This window comes from Hevea brasiliensis, chromosome 14 (assembly GCF_030052815.1).
Source record: "Hevea brasiliensis isolate MT/VB/25A 57/8 chromosome 14, ASM3005281v1, whole genome shotgun sequence".
In the NCBI taxonomy this organism is placed as follows: Eukaryota; Viridiplantae; Streptophyta; class Magnoliopsida; order Malpighiales; family Euphorbiaceae; genus Hevea; species Hevea brasiliensis.
The window spans coordinates 32,917,626-32,934,530 of NC_079506.1; positions in this window are offsets into that span (position 1 = coordinate 32,917,626).

The window sequence follows — 16,905 nt, forward strand, 5'->3', positions numbered from 1 at the left end:
ATTCCTTTTGAGTTTTTAAATATCTAAAGGTAGATTCTTTCATTTAGAAGTGTAGAAGAGTATATTCAAGTTACAAAGTTTTGGTTCTCTTGCCTCTAAAGTCTAAGAAAAGAGGCAACCTTCTTTTCTTCTTAATCTAATAGATAGATCTAAAAGAGTTAATGAGGAATTAAGTTCCTAAAGCTTTAATTTCATGAAAAGTTGTTTCAAGTTAAGTTTTTAGAAGTTTATGCTATGTTTGGTTTGAAGAAAAATTAGGATTTGACTTTCGATGAATGTATGTGGGTATTAAGCATGTTTTTTAGTTGTTCTAGGCCCTAGAGATGTGTATATTTGATAGGGTTGTGTTTTGGAATTTGAAATGAGTTTAGGTGTTAATATGAGGTTTTTGATTTGGGAATTCTGGAAATTCCCAAATTCGGCAGTCGAAAGCCAGAGGTTCTATAGCTGAAGCTTGTATTTTCTCAGAAAATCTGAAAATTTTCTAGGTTTAGCAGCCGAAGTCCCAGGCTTTGACAGCTACAGTGGCTATTGTCCAAAATGGTCACCTCACGTTCTAAGGCTCCAGCAACCGAAACCCAAGGATTCGGCAGTCGAGCTTGGTTCTACCCACTTATTTTCTCCTTTGTTTTCAAGGTTCCAAAACCTAATTTCATGGTTCCTAAGGGCCTAGAATAGGATGTTTATGTTATGTATAGAGTTTTAAAGTCTTGTATAACACCCTAGGGTCCAATTTTATAGGATCGGGCTTGAGGGACTCAAAAGAGTAAGAATCCAAGGATAGCTCCCATTCGAGTAAGGAGGTTAATAGGCTACAAGAGGTGAGTAACTCTAACTTTAATAAAATGAAAACTATTTACAAATTGTTAATGGGCATCCTCATACATCATGTCAAATTTATTTAAGATGTATGTATCTAGAACACGAAGATGTTGCATACATTATTATTAGTGCTTTGATGGATATTGGATGACCCATTATGTGACATCCTCACTTTAGGTAATCCGTACGTTCTACTGTTCTTTAACCAATGTCTGTCTAGACAGTCAGAATGTCTGAAACTACATTTAAACTAGAGTAAGGAGTCATAAGTAACCTAAATAATGACAAGAAAAATTAAGGAAAAATTTAAGAAATGGAATGCAAAGAGGTTAAATGAGCCGAAGCTACGACGATGGCTGACCCTAACGGAAAATGACTGTGAAGACAGTTGCTGACCCTAGACCCATAGGAAACCTGTGAAATAATTTTTGTAACTCAAGTAAAGGATTATTGAGGTTTAGACGATAATAGATTGCTAAGAAAATATAAGAAAAATTATATAAATCAGTACAGATAATTTTAGTTCAGTAAGCAAAACGAAGGGCATTTTGCTCATTTCACCTTTAGAGATGATTTTTTACCAACTTGTCCATTTAAGTAATTGAGGATTATGTCATAAAATATGAATAAATATTACTAAAAATTTAATTAAAAATGATAAAAGAAAGAAAAAAAAAAGCAAATTAAAAATTAAAACTAAATTATTACATAAGCATGATGAAAGAATGATGCAATTAAAAATTTTCTAGCCAATCACAATTAGAAAAAAACAAGTATAAAAAGGGGAAAAGGAAAGAAAAAAATGAAAAATTCCATCATTTTCTTCCACCTTCTCCTTGGCCAAAACCCATATGTGAGCTCTCCACCATTGTTGTTCATGATAGCTTGAAATTTCCTTGCAACCAACCATAAAACCCATAGTAAGCTTTATTAAAATTTGTCATCTAACCTTGCTAAAGTGTTTGGGAGCAAAAAGAGGAGAAGAAATTGAAGCTATGGTTAGCTTGGACTTGAGCTACTAAAGGTTAGTGGTTATTCTCACATCTCTCTCTCTTTATTCTATGTTAGGGACTTAAATTGAGTTAGAAATTGTAAGAAAATAAAACAAAATACACATGTAAGAACATCATGAATGTTGGCAACCATGGGAGGAGATTGGAATTTATTGATTTGTTTGAATTAAATTGCTTAGAAATGGTTTTTGAGGAGTAGATTTGAGTTAGATGTTGATTAGTATGTGTAGGATGTAATTATGGATTGTGAGGGTTAGGGTTTGTGAATAAATTGGGGATTTTGTATTTTGATGCTTAATTGGAGTGACCATTTGATATGGTTTGACCTTAAATTGGAATTGATTGTGGCATTGAATTGTGATTTGGGTGAGCTGCCCTATGTGCTGGAAATTCTGGACCTTGAGTCTAGTGTGTTTGGGCAGCCATAAGTTGAGTTGTGTAGCTTCAATTGGTGTAAGGCTAATTGGAGGTGAAACTAGGGACATAATTCCACATTTTTATTGAAGAGACTCTGCCCAAAAAACTAACACAAAGTGACCTAAAAATTGCTTGAATCCGGGTAACCAAAATCTAGACCTGAAAAAATGACCATATAAACAATGATTGTTCAAATGGTCATAACTTTGTGTAGAGAGGTCCAAATGACCTGAATTTTGAACCCATGAAAGTTTTAGACATAGTAGAACAACTTTCATGAAGAATAGAAACTCAAATTCGGACCATAACCTATTCAAATTGCTAACCAAAATTACCTCATTAAAATTGTCAAAACTACAATTGCCCAGAAATTTTGGACACTGACCAATCCAGCTAGTTATGGTAAAAATACCATAACTTGAACTACAAAACTCCAAATGGAGTTATTCAAAAAGAGAATTAAAATAGAGACATTAAGGAACAACTTTGATGAAGAAAGTTTAGCTAAAATCGCACTGTAGATTGGTCCAATGGAACAGTAAACATAGGTAATAAAAACTAAAATTTTGAAATTACATCTAGTAAGCCTTAAATTGCAATTGGCAATTAATGCCAACAAATTTATAACCTAAAATGTGGTATGATCATGTGTTTAGAATTTGTATACCTAATATCTATGAAATAGTCAAAATTTTATGTGAATAGTAACCACAATTATATTAAATGCAAATGACCAAAACCTAAATTGCTAATGGTACACAACTTAAATGATTTAATGTATACTTAAATCATGTGAATAGGCAGTTAGGATTTGTATTTTCATCACAAATAGAACTTAGGAGGCAATGTCAACATAACTTGAAATATGTGTTGTAATCACCATAAATGGATTGTTGAATATGTAAATGATGTGAAAATGTCACTTGGGACTTATGTTCCCATTATGAGTAAAAATGAGAATGTTTAAACCTGAAGGACATGCAAAATAGTATGATAAATTATATAAAAGATTGTAAATGTTAAATATATGAGGTGATTAGTAAATTGTGATTCATATGAATGAAATCCATGAAAATATGTATTATGTGAACATGAAATTTGGCATTATGTTTCCATTAGGAATAGAATTGTAATGCTATAAATTATAAATAGAAATCATAATGAAATAATGAAATATATGAACATCTAAAGGTACTAATGTGCTCATGTATTGCCTAGACATGTGTATTAGATTGGATAGATTGGCATACCAATAGGGGATTGTTTGAGCAGTACTGCGAAAGGCTTTATGCCTGTATTTAAAGCTTTATGCCCGCATTCATGGCATGTATGCCTGACTATTTGTTATCATGACTTCTTAGCCGTATTGATTGTATACGTGGTTGACGTTTTGCGTTTTATGTTCTATGGTATGACGGCCCAAGGCACTGCGGTGCCCAGTGCCAGCTATATTGATTGCATACGTGGTTGACGTTTTGCGTCCCATGGTATGATGGCCCAAGACATCACAGTGTCCAGTGCCAATGGCCTGCTTATCTAGTTTAGTCAGTCTGTCATAGATTATTTGGGCAGTGAAATTTGTTAAGAATAATAGGAATTAAATAAATGAAAAAAAAAAGAAACTAGATTAGCTTTAAAGAAATTTTAATTATTATGAAATGATTCAAAACACCTAGAAAGTATTGAGTGAAGTGATAAAAAGGATTAGCAAAATAAATATAACTTAAATAAATAGTACAAATATATCTTTCATAATAATATAAGCATAAATTTAATATTTTTAGTTTATTTATATATTGTATATTATTACTGTAACTTTATAAACTAAGCACTTTCAAAGAGGAACAAATTAGGATAGAAGATAGTTAATATATTAAATTTCATACGAAATATAATTAATTCTTAATTATCCAAATTATGCTTCATTTCTATCTTTATTTGTATAGTATTTCTTTGTTGTATTATTGCACCACTAAGCAGAAATGCTTAGCGCGATGGATTACTTCCTCGTGTAGATACTGAAGATAAAGCCCAGTGGATATTAGACTGGGATTTTGGAGTTCGGATCTGCAAAAGTGTCCAAGGTTGTCACCTCCTTAGCAATACATGTAGATAGGGTCCATATAGGTCATATTATATATTTTGTACATTATAATTAGTTATTATGTTGAAATGTAAATTATGGAATTGTAATTAATATGTTTGTGATATAAATTAATAAATTGGCTCTTTCATATATAATTAATTTGTATATCATATAAATTATGAATTTATGTAATTAGTGTGTAAATCATGTAAATAAATGAAATTTGAGAATTTTTATACATGAATTGGGCATGAATGGAAATGTATGAAAATGAATATGGGAATTGAAATACACATATGATACTTGAAATGATGAGATGGTTATGATGAAGGTATGAATGAAATTACAGTATGAAAATATATTGTTGAATTTTTTTTTTTAAATAGGTGAATAGTGAAACACGTTAACTGGTAATAAAATAAGGGAAACTCTGTTAGTTTCTCTGAAAGAAATATAATTAATTTTAAAATATAACGAGAACAAATTATTAAAGGAATAAAGTAAGATAAGATAGGGTGCTCCAACATCGAGTGTGACATGCCTTACTTGGTTACACTGTAGACGGGTGAGGGATGTCACATATTACTCCCCCCATGTTATGTTTATGTAATGTTACATATGTTATTAATCCATAAGTAAATCTTAAGGGGAGATCTTGACGTTGCCCATCAAGGGAGATATGAAAATTGCCCTTGGATACATGAAATAAGTTATGTTTAAAAGGAAAGTTTGGGGAGTTATTAATAATGATATCCATCTTACGTGAAATATTTGTGATGTGAAAATCTATGTGAATGATGCATTGCACACATATGAATAAATGATAAAGTTAGTGATGGTTAATTTGCTCACTAAGCTTCTGTAAGCTTATCCCATTCCCCTAGCCTCCAGGTGTAAGGTTGCAAGACTAGAAGAGTTCCTTGAAGAGAGAGCATTAGGGGTAGTTTTAGCCCTTCCTTAATATATAATGCATAGGTAGATGGACATGTAATTTATGAATGGATAGTATTGCGTTGGTGATTAAAGGAAAATTAGAAATATGTAATATTTGTTTAAGTATAATGATGTTTATATTGTATAAACCCTTTTGAGGGTATGTGTATTGAACCATTATGTAACGCCCTCACTTTAGGTAGTTCGAACATTCTACTGTTCCGATGACTAATGTCTGTCTGGATAATCAGAATGTATGGAACTACACTTTAGCTAAAGTGAGGAGGCATAAATTGACTGAATAAAGACCGAGAAAAATTAAGGAAAAATAAAAGAAATGAATTGCAAAGGAGTTAAACGAGTCGGGGTCACAACGATTGGTGACCTTACCAGGAAGCGACTTCAAAGACAGTTGCCAATCCCAGACTCGTGGGGAAACCCTGTGAGACAAATAATAGGATTAAATTGAAGGCTTTAAGAAGTTTAAAAGGCAATAAAAATGCTAAGAAAAAATTAAGAAAATTTAATCAATTAGTACAGACAAATATACCGATAAACTCAATAAGGGGCATTTTGGTCATTTCAACCGTAGAGTTAAATTTTGACCTAAATGTCAGTTAAAATAAGAGAGATTAAAATATATAAAATAAATTAAAATCATGAAATTATGTGTGGGAAAATGAAGAAAAAGAAAAGGAAAAAGAAAGAATTGAAAATATAAATACTAATTAAATTATGACATCATAAATAAAGTGTGACCAATGGGAAATTAACAACCAATTACAAAGAGATAAGAAAGAGTTAAAAGAGACACAAACTCATTAAAACTCATCCTCTTCCTTCTTGAGCTCCATTTTGGCTAAACCACTTGAAGTCTTCTTTCACCATTTTTTCTTTTGATTTTAAGCTTGATTCCTTCATTTTTCTCACCCCAAAACCCAAAGTCACCTTCACTAAAATTAATTCTCACACTAAGAGGAAGATTTTGGTTATCAAAAGGTGAAGAAATTCTAAAGTTTAGACAAGTCAAGAATTGAACTACAAGAGGTTAGTGCACTAAACAACTTTCTCTTCTTTTTTAACTAGTAGAAGCATGCCAAACTAAGAGTAAATCTTATGAAATTAAAAGAAAATCTTGAATATATGGGAACTTTAATTTTTGGTATCCATAGGATGAATGATGAAGTGATGTTTTTGTACGTGTTGAATTAGTTAGTGATGTGGATTGATGATCTTATATGCATTAAAACTTGAATTATATTAAGTATGCTTGATATGGGAAACTTTGAGTTAGCGTTTGGCCTGAAATTGACCAAATTGAGATTGATTGTTGATATTTAGAAGTGCCATGTATTCCAATTGAAGTAAGGGAGTTGGAGAAAATTAAAATTTGGAGTGCAAATTTTCTTGCAGGAAATCGGACCTATGAGTCCAGTGTATTATTTGAGCTATAACTAAAATTGTGTAGCTCCAATTGGTATGAGGCCAATTGGAGATGAAACTAAACCCAAATTATTCCATTTTTCATGAAGAAACTATGCCCAAATTCTGTCCAAATCTTGACCTAATTACTGTTCCAATCAGGCTTACCAAATCCTGAACCTAGAAAAATAAGCAAATGAACATTCATTTGGCCATAACTTCCTCTAGACAGATCCAAATGACCTGATTTTTGTGGCATTGGTAAGTTTAGATATAGGACTACAACTTTTATGCAGAATACTAAACCCAGAAATGTCTCTAACCAAATCAAATAGCTAGCACAATCTAGGTCAACAAAACTATCCAAAACAAAACTGTCTAGAAATTTTGGACTAAAGCTCACCCGACCAGTTTTGGAAAAATGGCTATAACTTGGTCTATAAAGATCCAAATCCAATGAAACCAATGAAAAATTTTTTATAAGACATAGGTCTACAATATTAGTCTTTTGACCAAAACCCAAAACCCAAAAGAGCTAGGTCAAATGGTTAGAAGAAGTTAACACATCAAAACCTGGAGTTGACCAAATTACATTTGACCCCAGAATAGTATTTATAGTATATCTTCCACTAGGAAACTCTAATTGGGATGAGCCATACTGATTTAGAACTCTAAGAAACAGGGCTCCAACTTTGTTTTAGACATTGTCCTCAAATTATGAACATAAGGACCCTAAAAGTTGAGTTAAAGCTACTGACATGAACTTAGACCCTGAAAACACAAGGTACCTGAGTCCAAGCCAGTGATTTGGTCATAATTAATTTTATAAAACTTGGAAAATTGTAATTTAAATTTTTGAGTGACCATAAGACATAAGGTAATAATTTCTATGAAGAACACTAGGCCTAATTTTGGCTGTAACATATTCAATTAATTAGGTAAAGTGTAACTTTAAAATCTGCCTATTTAAGGAACTAGAATTAGGAAATGAACCAGTTATGGTTATTTGACCATAACTTTAGTTCTAAAACTTCAAATAACATGATTCAAAAGGAAAAACAAAGACAAGACATAGGGGAACAACTTTCATGAAGGAAGTATAGCCAAATAAGGGCCACATCTTGGCCAAATTGCTAAGTGAATCGGAGATACTAAACCTAGACCTTGAGAAAGGTTCCTAATATGATTTAGCATATGAGATGAAATAAATTACAATAACTTGCTAAGCATGAAAATGATATGAATCAATGAAACTATGAGTATTAAATAACATTATTTTGCCCAGAGTACACCAAGACTCATTTATATAGCTTGGATCGATTGGTATACCAATTAGGGACTACAGATTGCAGTACTACCCACGTGAATAATTATTGACAGACAACATATGTCTAAGATGATTGTTCTACTGGCTTTATGCCTATCCGTTGGCCATAGTGCCTATTATTATTACTGGCTTATGCCTGCCTGCTGGCTTTGTGCCTGACATGACCATTGTATACTGGGGAAACATACAGATGTCTAACTAGTATACTCCCATGTATCTTATCTCTATAGTCTGTCATAGGTTACTTGGGCATAGACATGAATAATATATCTCAAACTTAAATAAATACATGAGACGACCGAATATAATATACATGCATAGAAATAATCCTGATTAACTTAATTACTTCCAAAGTTTTATAAACATGTAAAAGATTGAAATTTCATAATATTTTATATTTTATTATACTGCTATCCATAGAATAATTATTTTAATTATTTAGTTATTTTTCCTTTATTTTATGCACCACTAAGCGTTATGCTTAGCGCGTTGGTTTTTCCATTGCGTAGGGGTACAAGAGACCTCAGCAGCAGCAGTAGAGCTTAGTCTGGACTTGATCAGATCTGCTACTGGGTAGATTGTCACCTCAGCAATTATTTTTGGTAGGGCTCATGTATATGTTAGATGTTACATTTTGATCATTGTATATAAGTACATGGTATAAATTATTTTAAGATATGTAATTAAATTTTTGGATCGTATATAAATTGTAAATATTGTACTTAATTTTATATGAATGAAATGTAGTATTTTATTTACTTGAAATGAGTATAAGCATTATGATGACATGACATGAATTATGGAAAATGATATGGATGTGTATTTTTAACAGGTAAAATAAGTAAACCCGCCATGTACTAGTAAAACAGAAGAGACTCTGTCCGAGTCTCCAACAAAATGAAATGGGATAAAGAAAAAAATTCTACACGTAATATAATACGATTAAATAGAAAGTAAAATAATATTGTACCCAACAAGATAGGATCGGGTGCTCTGGCACCGAATGTAGCACACCTTGCTCGGCTACACTGTAGACAGGTAAAAGGGGTTACATTTATTGGTATTAGAGCAAAGGTTTAGGAGTTCCTAAGCATAGATAGATAGAAAGATATAGTGTGCATAACATGCATGAGCCCTTATTCAGGACTCAACTTTATGGGTAAGAAGGAGGATGACCCAGTTGCTGTTGAGCATTGGCTACAGCGGACTGAGAGAGTGTTGAAGCAACTACACTACACACCAGTGCAACAGCTAAAGTGGGCTCTGTTGTTACTACAAAAAGAAGCCTACCAGTGGTGGGATACGATGTCTAGAGCAGTGCAGCCGACAGCGCTTACTTGGGAATTCTTTCTGATTGAGTTCAGAAAGAAGTATATTAGTCATGTGTACCTAGAGGCTAGAAGGAGAGAGTTTCTGACCTTGAGGCAAAGGCAGTTCACGGTCTCTGTGTATGAGAGAGAGCTTGCAAGGCTAGAAAGATATGCCCGGGAGATAATGCCTTCAGAGGCAGATCGGTGCCATAGATTCGAGGATGGACTAAACGATAATATCAGACTTATAGTGACGGCACATGGGTATACAGACTTCTCCAAAGTTAGTAGCCGCAGCTCTAAATGTAGAAAGAGTACGAACTGATGAGCAAATTTGGAGAGATAGACAATGAAAGAGGAGTTCTGGGCAAGGTCAGTCTAGTGCACTAGTTTCTGAGGGTAAGAGGCCTAAGGGTTCATCAGGCCAGGGCTAGAGACAGAGGTCTCAGTTTACACAGAGAGGAGGACAGTCTAGAGCATCAATGGGGAGTTCTCCAGGCACCGCAGTAGAGGGATTAACCTCCATACCATTATGCACCTACTGTGAGAGGAGGCACCGAGGAGAGTGCCGATTGTTGACTGGGGGATACTTCTGATGCGGAGCTACTGATCATTTCCTATGGGATTGTCCCCACAGGAGTGTTCCCACTACCATACCACCGATTGAGAGATCTGCCCCCGCAACTCAGAGGGGTAGACGGCCTGTGAGGCCAGAGGTGACGGGTACATCACAGAGACTATCTTTTGAGACCATTGAGCGACCCAAGGTTAGAATAGCACCTTGTGTATATGCTACGAGAGCATAGGAGGAGCCAGAGCCGACAGATGTTGTTAGAGGTATATTTCTCATTATAATACTTTAGTATATGTAATAATAGACCCTGTGTACGAGATAAAAATAGATAGGTGTGGGGCAAGGGGGGCGTGAGGCGAAATATCATCTATTAGAATTATATAAAATGCACTAGGTAATGCCCAGGAAAGATGATGGAGTCACAATGGTCTCACTTAAGTACCACCTCCTTAGACAGCATTTCCTAGACATGCACTTCATACAATCCTAATAGAATCAAACCACTGGTAAGTACTGTCTTCCCATAACACTACCACGGTACTAAGGATTTATGCCACGAAGGCATAGATAGACAGGAGTCGCCACCCGGGTAATAACCGGGACATATTCAGTGTTTTTTTCGAGGGTTATGGATGGCAACTTACTCCTTGCAGAGTTTCCACAACCATCATTACCATAGCCCAATATCTAGGTTCGGGATAGTGGGTACGTAAGGAAGGTGTTAGGCACCCCTTAGGCCTGGTCTAACCTCTTTAATTTGAGTGCCAGTCCTCTACTAATGTTTCTAGAAGTCTTGTTTATTATTCCTTTATTAAACTTTATCCTAAAAATGCAATTCTAATCCTACACACGCAAGTAATTCACAAAAGGATTGTTGTTTACACACAATTTTCATGCACAAGTAATTCCTATCTATGGGGTTGCTAATTATTTAAATAATATTTACCAGATGACTAAAATTAATTTATTATTGAGAATTTAATTTACAAATAAATTCAATTTCAAATAACCCTACGTTTCTATTTAACATAATTAATTAATTTTCACCAAGTTACCCTAAGGATAATTAAACTAAGTTAATTATGTACATGTGTAATTTATTCTAATATCACATAAGGCCCAAACAATCACAACCTAATAAAGATTTCTAACATGCAAATTTATTTTACAATTACCAAGTATTAAATTAAATTTATTTACATACCAATGTTAGTTTAATTTACAAACAAGATTAATTTTAATTTACAAAGTATTTATTTAAATTAATTACATGCAAAAGTTAGTTAAATTAAAAACAAAGTTAATTTTAATTTATCAAATAAAAGTTCTATTATTACTACAATTTCATGCTAATGGTTATTCGATAAGTTTAGAGTTACTTACTTGTTAGTAAATGCAGTTGCCATTGGGGCAAGCTACCCTTAAAAAAGGGTCTTCTCTTCTAGTATGGCAATGATATCCCTGGCTTACTCCCGTTTAGCTCCATATAAGCTCCGTGCAAATGCCCTCTTTGGTACTTACCTTAGGGCTACTTACCAATTTTTGTTTATAATAAAAAATAAAGAAAACAAAGAAAAATAATAAAAGTACGAGAGACAGAAACTAAACATGTGCAGAGTTGTGTATCCCCTCAAATTAAACATGATTACATGATCTACATGAACATATAAAATAAATTGAAAACAAAGAGCATAGAATTAAAATATTGTGTGGCATAGATCTTGAAAAGGAAACAATAAAAACTGACCTTCTAGAAATCTTGTATGAAAATCTTCTTGAAGAAAAGAAAAAATAAGGAAGAACTCAAAGAGTCTTGAATATCTCTAAATTTCTTATAGCTCTGAATTTTCTCTTCCTCTTTCCTCCCATCATCCCTTCTTTCCTTCTCTAGTAGGGTATTTATAGGGTTTTGGGAGAGAGGTGTGATAGAGTTTGGAGTCTTAGGATGATAAAGTTTAGATGACTTAAACAACTATAATTGCAGAATTCGAATAAGACTGGGATATGGGTGAGGTGTTTCAACCAATAGGAAGACAAGAAAAAATGGAAGGCAACAATAGGGAATGAGGAAGAGGTGTGGTAGGATTTGGAGTCTTAGGGTGATAAAGTTTAGATGACTTAAACAACTACGATTGCAGAATTCGAATAAGACTGGGATATGGGTGAGGTGTTTCAACCAATAGGAAGACAGGAAAAAATGGAAGGCACCAATAGGGAATGAGGAAGAGGTGTGGTAGGATTTGGAGTCTTAGAGTGATAAAGTTTAGATGACTTAAATAACTACGATTGCAGAATTCGAATAAGACTGGGATATGGGTGAGGTGTTTCAACCAATAGGAAGACAGGAAAAAATGGAAGGCACCAATAGGGAGTGAGGAAGAGAGTAGGGCCAAGGAGGAGAGAGATATTTTGTTATTTTAATTTTTAGAAAATAATTAAATGGGTCTCATTTAAAATTCCTAACTAGGCTTTCTTAGGCCCATGGAGCCCAATTAAACTTAGTTAGATTCATTTAAGAACTACCCATATTAAATTTAAATAAAATAAAATTTTATTTAAATTTAATTAAATTAATTTCTCCAAAACGTTATTATTATTTTTATTTTTTCAAGATCATGCCACGGAATTAATAATTCAGCTCCATGCCTCCAATTACATCTTACAGTCATATAATTTTTCATCATCGGGTTTCCCACGGCCTCAATGCACATACTCATCACAAAATAAGGGTCTACTGATTTGCCCCACTTTGGCGAAAGTTGAAATCAATGCGAAAGCATTGCTCAAGTTTCGTCAAAGTGAAACTCAAATTTCTAATAACTATGAAACATTGGCTATGAGGATCAAGTATATCTTGCTCGGTCGACATACTCTATGTTATGAGACTAGCTACGGTCTCATAACAGTAATAACTGTGTCATGTGAAAAATGAGTGTATCTTGCTCTGTCGATACACTCTGCGTCATGAGACTAGCTACGGTCTCATAACAGTGATAACTGTGTCATGTGAAAATTGAGTGCATCTTGCTCTGTCGATACACTCTGTGTCATGAGACTAGCTACGGTCTCATGACAATGGCAACTGTGTGATTTGAAATGTTGTGGATTCGTATTTAGGACCGCAGTCCTAAACTACCTACGTATCCCCCTCGCTATCCTGAGGAAGAATCAGACCCACTCGTAGTTCGACACTTGAAACTGTGGTGATGCATGTTCTTCTATGCCTTACACACCTACAGGTGACATGTTGATGCGTGTTCTTCTACGCCTTACATAACTATGCCATGTGCCCTAAACAACGTCTAAGGACTTACCAAAAAATATTTGTCATTAAATGTTGTGGGTTTGTATTTAGGACCGCGGTCCTAAACTACCTACGTATCCCCCTCACTATCCTGAGGAAGAATCAGACCCCCTCGTAGTTCGACACTTGAAATTGTGGTGATGCATGTTATTCTACGCCTTACACACCTACAGGTGACATGTTGATGCATGTTCTTCTATGCCTTACACAACTATGTCATGCGTCCTAAACAACGTCTAAGGACTTACCAAAAAATATCTAATTCATTATTTGAAAAAAGAAATTAGGATGATTGGGTCTCAAAATTTTCTCTGATTTTTATGCTTCATGTATGCTACTTTCTATCATGGGCATGCTGATTTTGTTAGAGATTCTAAAAAAACTTAGTCCTCTGGGGGGCCTCTTTTTGCAAAAACTTTCTTATAACCTCAAAATTTTTTAGAAGAACTATTCACCAAAAAAGACTTCCTCAATGTCACAATACAATTTCCCTCTGATTTTTTTTTTCTTCTCTCCCCCATGCTTCATTATTCTACAGCTATTTCAAAACTTTTCTGCCTTGACCCCTTTATCTTCCATGAACTCAATTTTTTGTGCTCTAACTTTTGCCTGAAATGCTCTTTCGAGTTTTCATTTCAGCGAGCTTGCTTTAACTTTTGCCTAAGCGGCCCTTTTGGGTTTTCCACTTAGCGAGCTCTCTTTTTTCTTTTCTTTTTCTTGTTCTTTTTCTCCTTCTTTTTTTTTTTTTGAAATTAGACAATCACCAGGATATTCATATCAAGCACCTATTCTATCATGCTCATAAGGCAATAGGTTAAATCAAAACAATGCATTCAATTACTTAATCTTTTGATGTATCCCTCAAGACACAAACATTCACAATCATAATTAAATAAAACCTATTCCTGGTTAATGTAATAAAAACTTCTTTATTTATTCAGGTACACCATTACTCCCTCTTACATTTAGTTTTACCAAATTTTTAACCTTCCAAAGTTAGAAATAAGCTTATAACCTACTGAATGGCCTTTTCAGGTTTTCCATCCAGATCTTCTCTCATCTCTCCTTTTGCCTAGACCACCTTTTGCAGATTTTCAATCTAGCATTTTTCTTTTCTTTTCTTTTTTTCTTTGACCCTTACTTTTGCCTAGACCGCCTTTTGCAGGTTTTCAGCCTAGCGGGCCTGTCTCACACAAAGTACCATTTAAGCCTATCTAAATTGACTGGTTCTTGAAATTCATTCCCATCCATGTCTGATACTCTTACAGTAGCAAGATCTTTTTGACTATGTATGGACCATTCTAGCTTTGGTTAAACTTTCCTCTTAAATCAAAAAGGACGAGCCGAGCTTGTTTCAAAACCATGTCTCCCTCTTTGATCTTTCTTGGCTTCACCTTTTCATTAAAGGCTCTAGTTATCTTCCTCTAATAAGCCTGCATATGATACAAGGCTCACATCCTCTTTTCATCAATCAAAGCTAGTTCCTCATATCTCTTCTAGGCCCACTCATTTTCTAGGATCTTAGCTTCTAGCATCACTCTTAAGGATTTGACCTCTTGCTTAATGGATAGCACTGCTTTAGTCCCATACACTAAAGAGAATAAGGTTGCCCCCATGGATGTCCTTGCAGTACTACGATAACCTTAAAAAACATAAGGGAGTTTTTCAGGCCTATCCTTATATGTTTTGAACATTTTTTTTCCCAACTAGAATCTTTCCATTCATATGGGGACCACACATTCCTGCATGTATTTCTTTCATTATTTGCTCAACCTATTTTTCTATCACACATAAGAGTTTGTAGAATTGCCCCCCAGCTAAAGTAAGTTGAGTGGCTAATCTATGAATTGTTGCTCTATCTCTTTTGTAGGCTTATTGCAAGTATTCTCTCACTTCCAGAGACCTCCTTATGTCTTCATATCATTTTCCTTCTCCCTCTAGGTCCACATGTGCTACTACTAATCCTTCATAGCATAAAATTTTACTCCTCATTAGGATAACTAGCTAAGTCAACTTTTGATCACTCTTTTTCCTATAGGGACACCAGCGTGGCTTGGGAATCGGCCATCTGATTTTAAGCTCAAGGCATGTGCTTCTTGGTACTTTGTTAACAAGGCTATAAATTTATCTCTTTCTTCTTGGGTTAAATCTTCAGCTAACTTAATGTCTTTAGGACTATTTGGTGTACCCAAATTAATAAAGATCGATTTTGATGCATTAATAGAAATTGATTCTAAATGATTATGAATGCCATGCATATGCCCATTAGAATAAACATCAAACAAGTAAGCAGAAGGACTGGTCATATTATTGATCTTCACCTTAAAATCAGCATCAAGTATATTAGAAATGGAAACATCAGTACCACTACTGTGAGCATTACAAAAGACAAACTCCTTAGGGGTGTAGCTTTAGGTGCTTGGCTTTCATGTACTCTTTAGATCAATAGTGCTGATTTTCTGCTCTAATTCTTTCACATGTTGTAACCCCTAATCATATGTCAAGGTAATTGCCCCCTCTTTCAAGAACTTAAAAGGCTTTGGCTCTTTTTCCTCTTCTGTTGGCTCATAGCCCAAACCATGACTTGTGATCTGCCCCTTCATGTCAAGAAAAGTCACCAGACCATCTATACTTCCTCCTAGGTCTATGCTAAGAAAAAACTTCATCCCTTTCTTCATAGTAGCCACTTTTAGATCCATCTAGTTTTCATAGATCCCAACAACTTAAAAATCAGACATTAGTGGAACTGAACCATCTAGTTATAATACAACTATCTCCTCATCAGAATTAGTCCAGACATCCAAAGGACCCTCATCATAGCTAGAATTATCACAAATATCAACAACCATTATAGACTGAGGTTCATTAGGCTTTTGGATGGGTTGGATAGGTTCATTGGGCTTTTGGATGGGTTGGATAAAGTCAATAATTCTGTTAGGGTTATTTGAGGTGATGGAGATCATATAGAGACCTGATGTAGGTGAAAATTTTGGTTAGGTATGGGGCTAGTGTAGTTTTTTTTTTGTTGATTTTCTGGGTCAATTATCCTTTTGGCATCAATTAGGTCTTAGATATCATACTTAAGTTGAAAGCATCAGTCGGTGTCATGACTGTGGGTTTGGTGGAACTGGCAGTATTGGTTGATATCATAGCTAGGTGGGAGTGGATTTGATAGTGGTCTGGGTGTTAAGAGCTATAGGAGGTCTTGAGCTTTGACACGCTCCAAAACTTTGGAAAAGGGTTGGCTGAATTGGAAAAATCTCCTTTGGGTGTGGGACATAATTTGAACCTCAATAACTTTAATGCCACTTAACTAGCCAACCTCGAGGCCTCTTTCTAAAGTTGACCACAATTTTCTCTTCTAGATAAAATATCTTAGCGTTTAATATTTCATCAAGCATGGCCATAGTTTCTTCCATCTTAAGTAGTGCAGGTGAAATCTTTACTAGTCTGTTCCCTTCCCTAACCCAAGTGACCTGATTGGAAGTCTCTTTGGTGTGTTTTGAGGCTATGTTTTCTCAAAAAAAAAAAAAAGGATTTAAGGATTAACCTAAGCATGCTATGTACATGAATGCAATGCATGAATGGACTTTTTTTTTTTTTTGGCTTTACAAAACCAAAACCGAACCATACCAATAAAACAAAAACTGAACTAAAATCAGACCAAAGACTGAATCAAAACCAAAAAAAAAATCTC